This window comes from Coregonus clupeaformis, chromosome 39 (genome assembly GCF_020615455.1).
Source record: "Coregonus clupeaformis isolate EN_2021a chromosome 39, ASM2061545v1, whole genome shotgun sequence".
In the NCBI taxonomy this organism is placed as follows: domain Eukaryota; kingdom Metazoa; phylum Chordata; class Actinopteri; order Salmoniformes; family Salmonidae; genus Coregonus; species Coregonus clupeaformis.
The window spans coordinates 1212574-1223842 of NC_059230.1; positions in this window are offsets into that span (position 1 = coordinate 1212574).

The following is an 11269-nucleotide window of genomic DNA, read 5'->3' on the forward strand; positions in this document are numbered from 1 at the left end:
AGCAGCGAAGCAGAAATTAGATAATAGCTCTGGATCAGCACACATGCCTTTAACCACCTCATTATAGAATAGCCTGAGAAAGCTCTATTTCTCTCTCCCTCCCTCTCTCTCTCCTCCATCCACCCCTCCCTCCCTCTTACCCTGAGAAAGTTATTTCTCTCTCTCTCTCTCTCTCTCTCTCTCTCCCTACCTCCCTCATCTCTCTCTGCACCCCCCCCCCCTTCTACCTCCATCCCTATCTCCCTCTCCCCAGACCACCACTCTTAGAGCCAGCTAAGGGCTGTAGATATATGGATCTCACGGTGCGGATGGAGCCGCAGCTGATTAGAGCGGAACCACTAAAGGCACAGCCAGGGTATTTTTCTCACTCTGGAAAAGAGAGAGTAGGGCAGAAATAGGGCCATCCTTATCCCCCCAACACCCTATACTAGGCGGTGTCAGAGGAAGGCCCAAAAATTGTCACAGACTCCAGTCACCCAAGTCATAGACTGTTCTCTCCTACCGCACGGCAAGCGGTACTGGAGCGCCAAGTCTAGGTCCAAAAGGCTCCTTAACAGCATCTATCCCCAAGCCATAAGACTAACTCCTCGCTGTTTATTATCTCTGCATAGTCACTTTACCCCTACCACGACTAACCACATTGACTCGGTACCGGTAACCCCTGTATATAGCCTCATTATTGTTATTTTTATAAGGTGTCGGTTGGCTGAGATGGTTCTAAGGTGACAGTTGGCTGAGATGGTTTCTAAGGTGGCAGTTGGCTGAGATGGTTTCTAAGGTGACAGTTGGCTAAGATGGTTTCTAAGGTGACAGTTGGCTGAGATGGTTCTAAGGTGACAGTTGGCTGAGATGGTTCTAAGGTGACAGTTGGCTGAGATGGTTCTAAGGTGACAGTTGGCTGAGATGGTTTCTAAGGTGACAGTTGGCTGAGGTGGTTTCTAAGGTGACAGTTGGCTGAGATGGTTTCTAAGGTGACAGTTGGCTGAGATGGTTTCTAAGGTGACAGTTGGCTGAGATGGTTCTAAGGTGACAGTTGGCTGAGATGGTTTCTAAGGTGACAGTTGGCTGAGATGGTTCTAAGGTGACAGTTGGCTGAGATGGTTTCTAAGGTGACAGTTGGCTGAGATGGTTTCTAAGGTGACAGTTGGCTGAGATGGTTCTAAGGTGACAGTTGGCTGAGATGGTTTCTAAGGTGGCAGTTCGCTGAGATGGTTCTAAGGTGACAGTTGGCTGAGATGGTTCTAAGGTGTCAGTTGGCTGAGATGGTTCTAAGGTGACAGTTGGCTGAGATGGTTTCTAAGGTGACAGTTGGCTGAGATGGTTCCGTCTCCAGCTCTACTAATCGCAGAGAATAATCATTCGATGGTCCATTTCATTGTCGATTTACCTTAGCTCATGTGTACTGTTACTGTATGTTGCCTATGGAGTCACAGGGACTGACAGAGGTACTATTTATGTGGAGTCTTGTATAAGAAAGTATTTGGGGAAGTTGTTGATGGTTTCTAAGGTCAATTTTCATGCTTTATTTTCTCAGCTCAGTTGTAGTGCTGTTGTATGTAGCCTTAGCCCAGGCTATGCAGCCAGTCTCAATGTGCAATGCTCTATTTGTCCTTCAGAATAATGTGAAGTGATACAGAACAGCCCCAATCGGTCAGACTGCCACACACACACACACACACACACACACACACACACACACACACACGCACACCTCCCTCTCTCTCTGCCCTCATCTTCTCCATCTATGTTTACTACTCCTCTCCAACCTCTCCCTCCCTCTTTTCACTGCTCTCTCTTCTTTTCCCACCTCTCTCTCTCCCTCACTCAGCCCTCCCTCTCTTTATCTCTGTTGCATTACATACAGTATACTTGTCACCAACCTGAATCTCTCTCCTCTCTCCTCCTCCCTTCCCTTCTCCTTCTTTTTCCTCCTCTCCTCCTCTCACTCACTCACTCACTCTCTTTCTCTCTCTCTCTCTATGACTCTCTCTCTCTCTCGCCTTCTCTCTCTCTCTCTCTCTCTCTCTCTCTCGCCTTCTCTCTCTCTCTCTCCTCTCTCTTTCCCTCAGTGGGTGTGTCTCTGTGTGTTTGTGTATTGGGTAATAGTTGTCATTGAGTTAGGCTGAATTAATAGCTGAGCTGAGGGAGAGGCTGTATAGTTCAGTCTCCAAGGAGACACATAATCCATGACAACTGCATTAGGAAAACCCAGGGAGCATTCACGGTCATCCACTTTGCACTGCCTTCCTCCTGCACGGCCTTTACATGTCTCTATCATGGCCAGCAGCCACATCAGACCTACAATTTCCCAACAGAACCTTTGAGACTCCAAATGTTCTGGAATTCAGATTGTGAAGGGGTTTTGAATGGCATAAATAGAGTAGAAGGATTCTGGTTCTGTGGATGGAACTGAAGAGAAGAGCCTTCACACTTAGACCAATGCTAATTTCAATGTTTTCATGTGACACGTTTTTCTCCTGGTCAGGTTACAACGTTGTCAGGTAAAACTCCTGTTCCTAGTAGCAGCAGCATATCTGCTCTATTAGAAATCCAGACGGTCAGTAATGTTTTATTACACAATTGATCCGACTGGGAATAAATCATCTCCACTGGTGCCGCCGCTGGCATTTATTTTTACTGCGTTCCAAATGGCACCCTATTCCCTATATGGTGCACCCTATTCTCTATGTGGTGCACCCTATTCCCTATGTGAGCCCTGGTCAAAAGAAGAGCACTACATAGAGTCTGCTGACTCTGTCGCATACTGATGATGTCATCCATTACCCAGTAGGAGCAGAGCAAAAACAGTGTGATAATATAAGAGAAAGAACAGAGTCAGTAAAATACAATTATTATCTTCAAATGTAGCCTTTTACAGTTTTTATGAATCGCATACAAGCATTTTCCGCAGTATTGTAAAAAATCCTAACAATTAGATGGTCCCCATTGCCTAGAACTCTCCATATATTGTGCATGGTTTGACATCGATTGTCGGAAACAGGGAACAAAATTGCGCATGTTACTCTTCTGATGAAAACAATGTGTTAATATTCTGTGAACAAAACACTTAACAGTGATTTTTGTATTCAGTGATGGCATATGTATTTAATGTTTTGCAAAAGATGGTCTAAGATGTGTACAGTGCATTCGTAAAGTATTCAGACTCCTTCACTTTTTCCACATTTTTTAAAACGTTACAGCCTTATTCTAAAATGGATTAAATAAATGTCAAATGGATTAAATCAATCAAACACAATACCCCATAATGACAAAGCAAAAAAAGGGTTTTAGACATTTTTGCAAATGTATTAAAAATATAAACAGGAAACCTTATTTACATAAGTATCGAGACCCTTTGCTATGAGACTCAAAATTGAGCTCAGGTGCATCCTGTTTCCATTGATCGTCCTTGAGATGTTTCTACAACTTGCTTGGAGTCCACCTGTGGTAAATTCAATTGATTGGACATGATTTGGAAAGGCACACACCTGTCTATTTAAGGTCCTACAGTTGACAGTGCATGTCAGAGCAAAAACCAAGACATGAGGTCGAAGAAATTGTCTGTAGAGCCCCAAGACAGGATTGTGTCGAGGCACAGATCTGGGGAAGGGTACCAAAACATTTCTGCAGCATTGGAGGTCCCCAAGAACACAGTGGCCTCCATAACTCTTAATTGGAAGAAGTTTGGAACCACCAAGAGAAGGGCCTTGGTCAGAGAGGTGACCAAGAACCCGACGGTCACTCTGACAGAGATCCAGAGTTCCTCTTCGAGAAGGACAACCATCTCTACAACACTCCACCAATCAGGCCTTTATGGTAGAGTGGCCAGACGGAAGCCACTCCTCAGTAAAAGGCACATGACAGCCCACTTGGAGTTTGCCAAAAGGCACCTAAAGGACTCTCAGACCATGAGAAACAAGATTCTCTGGTCTGATGAAACCAAGATTGAACTCTTTGGACTGAATGCCAAGCGTCACGTCTGGAGGAAACCTGGCACCATCCCTATGGTGAAGCATGGTGGTGGCAGCATCATGCTGTGGGGATGTTTTCCAGCGGCAGGGACTTGGAGACTAGTCAGGATTGAGGGAAAGATTAACGGAGTAAAGTACAGAGAGATCCTTGATGAAAACCTGCTCCAGAGTGCTCAGGACCTCAGACTGGGGCGAAGGTTCTCCTTCCAACAGGACAACAACCCTAAGCACACAGCCAAGACAACACAGGAGTGGCTTCAGGACAAGTCTGTGAATGTCCTTGAGTGGCCCAGCCAGAGCCCGGGCTTGAACCCGATCGACCATCTCTGAAGAGACCTAAAAATAGCTGTGCAGCGACGCTCCCCATCCAACATGACATAGCTTGAGAGGATCAGCAGAGAAGAATGAGAGAAACTGCCATTTTTGCTTTGTCATTACGGGGTACTGTGTGTAGATTGATGAGGAAAAAAAACAATTTAATCAATTTTAGAATAAGGCTGTAACGTAACAAAATGTAGAAAAAGTGAAGGGGTCTGAATACTTTCCGAATGCACTGTAAGTCAGGTACTAAGGCAATAAATTGATCAGAAGTTCTGTAAATGTATTTGAGCATTTGATCATTGCTGTTCTGCTATAGATACGCTTCAACACAGATCCCAAAATTGCTTGTACGCATTTGAGAAAAAAAGTAAGTTGGTGATTATAGCTAAAAGGAAATTTTAATGAAATAAGAGAGGAAAGGTCTGTCCGTGTGCTGGCCAAGTGAGTCTAGGCACTCTCCTTAATTAGCAAATACATCTCCTCCCTCTCTCTCTCTCTCCCACCCTCCCTCTCCCTAGCAACTCAGCAGTATGTATCGGTCAACATACTGTAGCACAAGCACACACCCACACACTCTAACTCTACCGCATGCACAGACACACACACTCTACCTCTACCGCATGCACAGACACACACACTCTACCTCTTTCTCATCAACGGTGTTGAGAGAGCGAGAGAAGGAAGAACGAGAGAGAGAAAGCACTGTTCATAGCTGATAATATAACACTTGACATTTCTTTATCTTTTTAAAACTTTTTTGAGTGTAATATTTACTGTTAAATTCTAAATGTTTTTTGTTCATGTTTTGTGTCCTCACTTTTGTTTATTCTTTATTTCAATAAATCCCCTTTGAATGTATTTGAGAGAGAGAGAGAGAGAGAGAGAGAGAGAGAGAGAGAGAGAGAGAGAGACACACAGAGAGGGAGGAGATAGAGAAAGAGAGAGAGAGGAGAGGGAGGAGAGAGAGAAAGAGAGGTGTGCCTGGATTGGCTGTAGTTACAACATGGGAGTGCCTGGATTGGCTGTAGTTCCAGATTCAGTAGTAACTGTATTGGCTGTAGTTACAACATCAGGTGTGCCTATATTGGCTGTAGTCACATCGGGGGTGCCTGGATTGGCTGTAGTTACAACATTAGGTGTGCCTGGATTGGCTGTAGTTACAACGTCTGGAGTGCCTGGATTGGCTGTAGTTACAAAATTGGGAGTGCCTTGATTGGCTGTAGTTACCACATTGGGTGTTTCTGAATTGACTATAGTTATAACATCGGGTGTGCCTGGATTGGCTGTAGTTACAACATCGGGACTGCCTGGATTGGCTGTAGTTACAACATCGGGACTGCCTGCATTGGCTGTAGTTACAACGTCAGGTGTGCCTGGATTGGCTGAAGTTACAACATCGGGAGTGCCTGGATTGGCTGTAGTTCCAGATTCTGTAGTAACTGGATTGACTGTAGTTACAACATCAGGAGTGCCTGGATTGGCTGTAGTTACAACATCGGGAGTGCCTGGATTGGCTGTAGTTACAACATCAGGAGTGCCTGGATTGGCTGTAGTTACAACATCGGGAGTGCCTGGTTTAGCTGTAGTTACAGCATCAGTAATATTTTGTTTGGCTGTAGTTAAAGCATCAGTAGTACTTGATTCTGCTGTAGTTAGAGCATCAGTAGTTCTTTGTTCGGCTGTAGTTCCACCGTCAGTAGTACCTGGTTCGGCTGTGTTTCCAGTGTCAGTAGTACCTGGTTCGGCTGTAGATCCAGCTTCAGTAGTACTTGGATTGGCTGTAGTTACAGCATCAGTAGTACTTGGTTCTTCTGTAATTACAGCATTAGTAGTACTTGGTTCGGTTCTAGTAACAGCATCAGTGGTACTTGGTTTGGCTGTAGTTACAACATCAGTATTTCCTGGTTCGGCTGTAGTTATAACATCAGCAGTACTTTGTTTGGCTGGAGTTACAGCATCAGTATTAATTGGTTCAGCTGTAGTTACCACATCAGTAGTACTTGGATTTTCTGTAGCAGTTACAGGGATTTCTGTAGTTGTAGAGATTTCTGTGGATGCCATTGAGGTACTGCTTGCAGAAACTGCAGTAACAAGAGAAGTCACAGTAAGGCCGTCATTGTAAATAAGAATTTATTCTTAACTGACTTGCCAAGTTAAATAAAGGTATTTAAATTGTTTATTTCAAATCAAATCAAATTGTATTTGCCACATGCGCCAAATACAACAGGTGTAGACATTACAGTGAAATGCTTACTTACGAGCCCTTAACCAACAATGCAGTTTAAGAAAATTAAAGTAAAAAATAGATAAGTAAAAAAGTAATGCAAATAGTCTGGCTAGCCATGATTAGCTGTTCAGGAGTCTTATGGCTTGAGGGTAGAAGCTGTTAAGATGCATTTTGGACCTAGACTAGACAATTCTTAGGGCCTTCCTCTGACACCGCCTGGTATAGAGGTCCTGGATGGCAGGAAGCTTGGCCCCAGTGACGTACTGGGCCGTACGCACTACCCTCTGTAGTGCCTTGCGGTTGGAGGCAGAGCAGTTGCCATACCAGGTGGTGATGTAACCAGTCAGGATGCTCTCGATGGTGCAGCTGTATAACTTTTTGAGGATCTGAGGACCCATGCCAAATCTTTTCAGTCTCCTGAGGGGGAATAGGCTTTGTCGTGCCCTCTTCACGACTGTCTTGGTGTGTGTGGACCATGATAGTTTGTTGTTGATGTGGAAACCAAGGAACTTGAAGCTCTCAACCTGTTCCACTACAGCCCCGTCGATGAGAATGGGGGCGTGCTCAGTCCTCTTTTTTTCAGGGCCAGACTGGTAATCCATCTGGCCCTGCAGCCTTGTGAATGTTGACCTGCTTAAAAGTCTTACTCACATCGGCTACGGAGAGCGTGATCACATAGTCATCCTGAACAGCTGATGCTCTCATGCATGCTTCAGTGTTGCTTGCCTCGAAGCGAGCATAGAAGTGATTTAGCTCGTCTGGTAGGCTTGTGTCACTGGGCAGCTCGCGGCTGTGCTTCCCTTTGTAGTCTGTAATAGTTTTCAAGCCCTGCCACATCCGACGGGCGTCGGAGCTGGTGTAGTACGATTTAATCTTAGTCCTGTATTGACTCTTTGCCTGTTTGATGGTTCGTCGGAGGGCATAGTGGGATTTCTTATAAGAGTCCGGGTTAAAGTCTCGCTCCTTGAAAGCGGCAGCTCTACCCTTTAGTCATCGATGCACTTATTGATGAAGCCAGTGACTGATGTGGTGTACTCCTCAATGCTATCGGAAGAATCCCGGAACATATTCCAGTCTGTGCTAGCAAAACAGTCCTGTAGCTTAGCATCTGTGTCATCTGACCACTTTTTTATTAACTGAGTCACTGGTGCTTCCTGCTTTAGTTTTTGCTTATATGCAGGAATCAGGAGGATAGAGTTATGGTCAGATTTGCCAAATGGAGGGCAAGGGAGAGCTTTATACGCGTCTCTGTGTGGAGTAAAGGTGGTCTAGAGTTTTCTTTCCTCTGGTTGCACATTTAACATGCTGGTAGAAATGAGGTAATACGGATTAATGTTTCCCTGCATTAATGTCCCCGGGCCACTAGGAGCGCTGCCTCTGGATGAGCGTTTTCCTGTTTACTTATGGCCTTATACAGCTCATTGAGTGCAATCTTAGTGCCAGCATCGGTTTGTGGTGGGAAATAGACAGCTACGAAAAAAATAGATGAAAACTCTCTTGGTAAATAGTGTGGTCTACAGCTTATCATGAGATACTCTACCTCAGGCAAGCAGAACCTCGAGACTTCCTTAGTATTAGATTTTATGCACCAGCTGTTGTTTACAAATATACACAGACCGCCACCCCTTGTCTTACCGGAGTCAGCCGTTCTATCCTGCCGATGTAGCGTATATCCCGCCAGCTGTATGTTATCAATGTCGTCGTTCAGCCACGACTCTGTGAAACATAAGATATTACCGTTTTTAATGTCCCGTTGGTAGGATAACCGTAATCTTAGGTCGTCCAATTTATTTTCAAATGATTGAACATTGGCTAATAGAATTGATGGAAGAGGCAGTTTACTCGCTCGCCGTCGGATCCTTACGAGGCACCCCGACCTATGTCCACGATATCTCCGTCTCTTTCTCATGTGAATGACAGGTATTTGGGCCTTGTTGGGTGTCTGTAGGATATCCTTCGCGTCCGACTCGTTGAAGAAAAAATCTTAGTCCAATACGAGGTGAGTAATAGCTGTCCTGATTTCCAGAAGCTCTTTTTGGTCATAAGAGACGGTGGCAGAAGCATTATGTACAGAATAAATGACAAATAACACGAAAAAACACACATAATAGTACAATTGGTTAGAGGGCTGTAAAACGGCAGCCATCTTCTCCGGTGCCATCTCGTTATATATTTACACATAATTTTAGATTATGTGTATCTGCATTCTTATCAATTATATATATATATATATATATATATATATATATATATATATTCCATATATTATATATTTTCATCACTTTTTAAATAACAACATCTTAATCAGTCACATGTTCTCTCTAAGCAAAGACACAAAGTTTCTCATTTTTACTTGATAAATAACATGGAGACAAAACCACTTTTTTGATTTCACTGGGAAACATTGAATGGAAATGGTGTACATTTTTAGTATAATAAAGTATAATACACCTTTTGCATTGATGGTTCAACGGTCCAGGTAGCTCTGATGTTCTGTAGTATTTTATACAGACTTTATATAGAATTCCAACAATTAACCAATTAAATAAGATCTCTGTGGATCTCAGTTTTTTCAGGCCATTATTGTGACTAAGAATTTGGTTGAGGGCCGAGCGTTGTGTAAGAGTGACGTCACCTGTCAGAAGACTGTCAACTGTGGCACTTTATATACAGTGCATTCGGAAAGTTTTCAGACCCCTTGACTTTTTCCACATTGTGTTACGTTACAGCCTCATTCTAAATTGTATTAACTTAATGTTTTCCCTCATCAATCTACACACAATACCCCATAATGACAAAGTGAAAACATTTTTTTTTTTTTTGCAAATGTATACCAAATTAAAAACCGAAATACCTTATTTATATAGGTATTAAGACCCTTTGCTGTGATACTCGGAATTAAGCTCAGGTGCATCCTGTTTCCATTTATCATCCGTGAGACTTTTCTACAATTTGATTAGAGTCCACCTGTGGTAAATTCAATTGATTGGGCATGATTTGGAAAGGCACACACCTGTCTATATAAGGTCCCGCAGTTGACAGTGCATGTCAGAGCAAAAACCAAGCCATGAGGTCAAAGGAATTGTCCATAGAGCGCCGAGACAGGATTGTGTCGGGACACATATCTGGGGAAGGGTACCAAAACATTTCTGCAGCATTGAAGGTCCCCAAGAACACAGTGGCCTCCATCATTCTTAAATGGAAGAAGTTTGGAACCACCAAGACTCTTCCTAGAGCTGGCCGCCTGGCCAAACTGATCAATCGGGGGAGAAGGGCCTTGGTCAGGGAGGTGACCAAGAACCCGATGGTCACTCTGACAGAGCTCCAAAGTTCCTCTGTGGAGATGGGAGAACCTTCCAGAAGGACAACCATCTCTGCAGCACTCCACCAATAAGGCCTTTATGTTAGCGTTGCCAGACAGAAGCCACTCCTCAGTAAAAGGCACATGACAGCCCGCTTGGAGTTTGCCAAAAGGCAACTAAAGGACTCTCAGACCATGAGAAAGAAAATTCTCTGGTCTGTTGAAACCAAGATTGAATTCTTTGACCTGAATGCCAAGCGTCACGTCTGGAGGAAACCTGGCACCATCCCTATGGTGAAGCATGGTGGTGGCAGCATCATTCTGTGGGGATGTCTTTCAGCGGCAGGGACTGGGAGACTAATCGGGATCAAGGGAAAATATGAACGGAGCAAAGTACAGAGAGATCCTTGATGAAAATCTGGTCCAGAGCGCTCAGGACCTCAGACTGGGGCGAAGGTTCACCTTCCAACAGGACAACGACCCTAAGTACACAGCCAAGACAACTCAGGAGGGGCTTCGGGACAAGTCTTTGAATGTCCTTGAGTGGCCCAGCCAGAGCCCGGACTTGAACCCGATCGAACATGTCTGGAGAGACTTGAAAATAGCTGTGCAGTGACGCTCCCCATCCAACCTGACATAGTTTGAGAGGATCTGCAGAGAAGAATGGGAGAAACTCCCCAAATACAGGGGTGCCAAATACAGGGGCGCTTGCAGCGTCATACCCAAGAAGACTTGAGGCTGTAATCGCTGCCAAAAGTGCCAAATATTTGTAATTATGGGGTATTGTGTGTAGATTGATGAGGGGAAAAAACAAATGTAATCAATTTTAGAATAAGGCTGTAACGTAACAAAATGTGGAAAAAGTGAAGGAATCTGAATACTTTCCGAATGCACTGTAGACAGGTGTGTGCCTTTCCAAAACATGTCCAATCAATTGAATTTACCCCAGGTGGACTCCAGTCAAGTTGTAGAAACATCTAATGGATGATCAATGGAAACAGGATGCACCTGAGCTCAATTTCGCTTCTCATAGCAAAGGGTCTGAATACTTATGTAAATAAGGTATTTCTGTTTTTTATTTTTTATAAATTTGCAAAAAATTCTAAAAACCTGTTTTCACTTTGTCATTATGGGGTATTGTATGTAGATTTATTAGGACATTTTTTAATTGAATCAATTTCAGAATAAGGCTGTAACGGAACACAATGTGGAAAAAGTCAAGGGGTCTGAATACTTTCCGAATGCACTGTATGTACTTTGGATGGTGTGCATATTGATCGTGTCCCTGCTTATAAATATCTGGGCATCTGGATAGATGAAAAGCTGTCTTTTAAAAAGCATATTGATGAGTTAGTTAAGAATCTGAGAATGAAAATGGGCTTCTTCTATAGAAATAGGTCCTGCCTCTCACTAAATAGTAGAAAGCAGATTATTCAGTCGGCGTTCCTA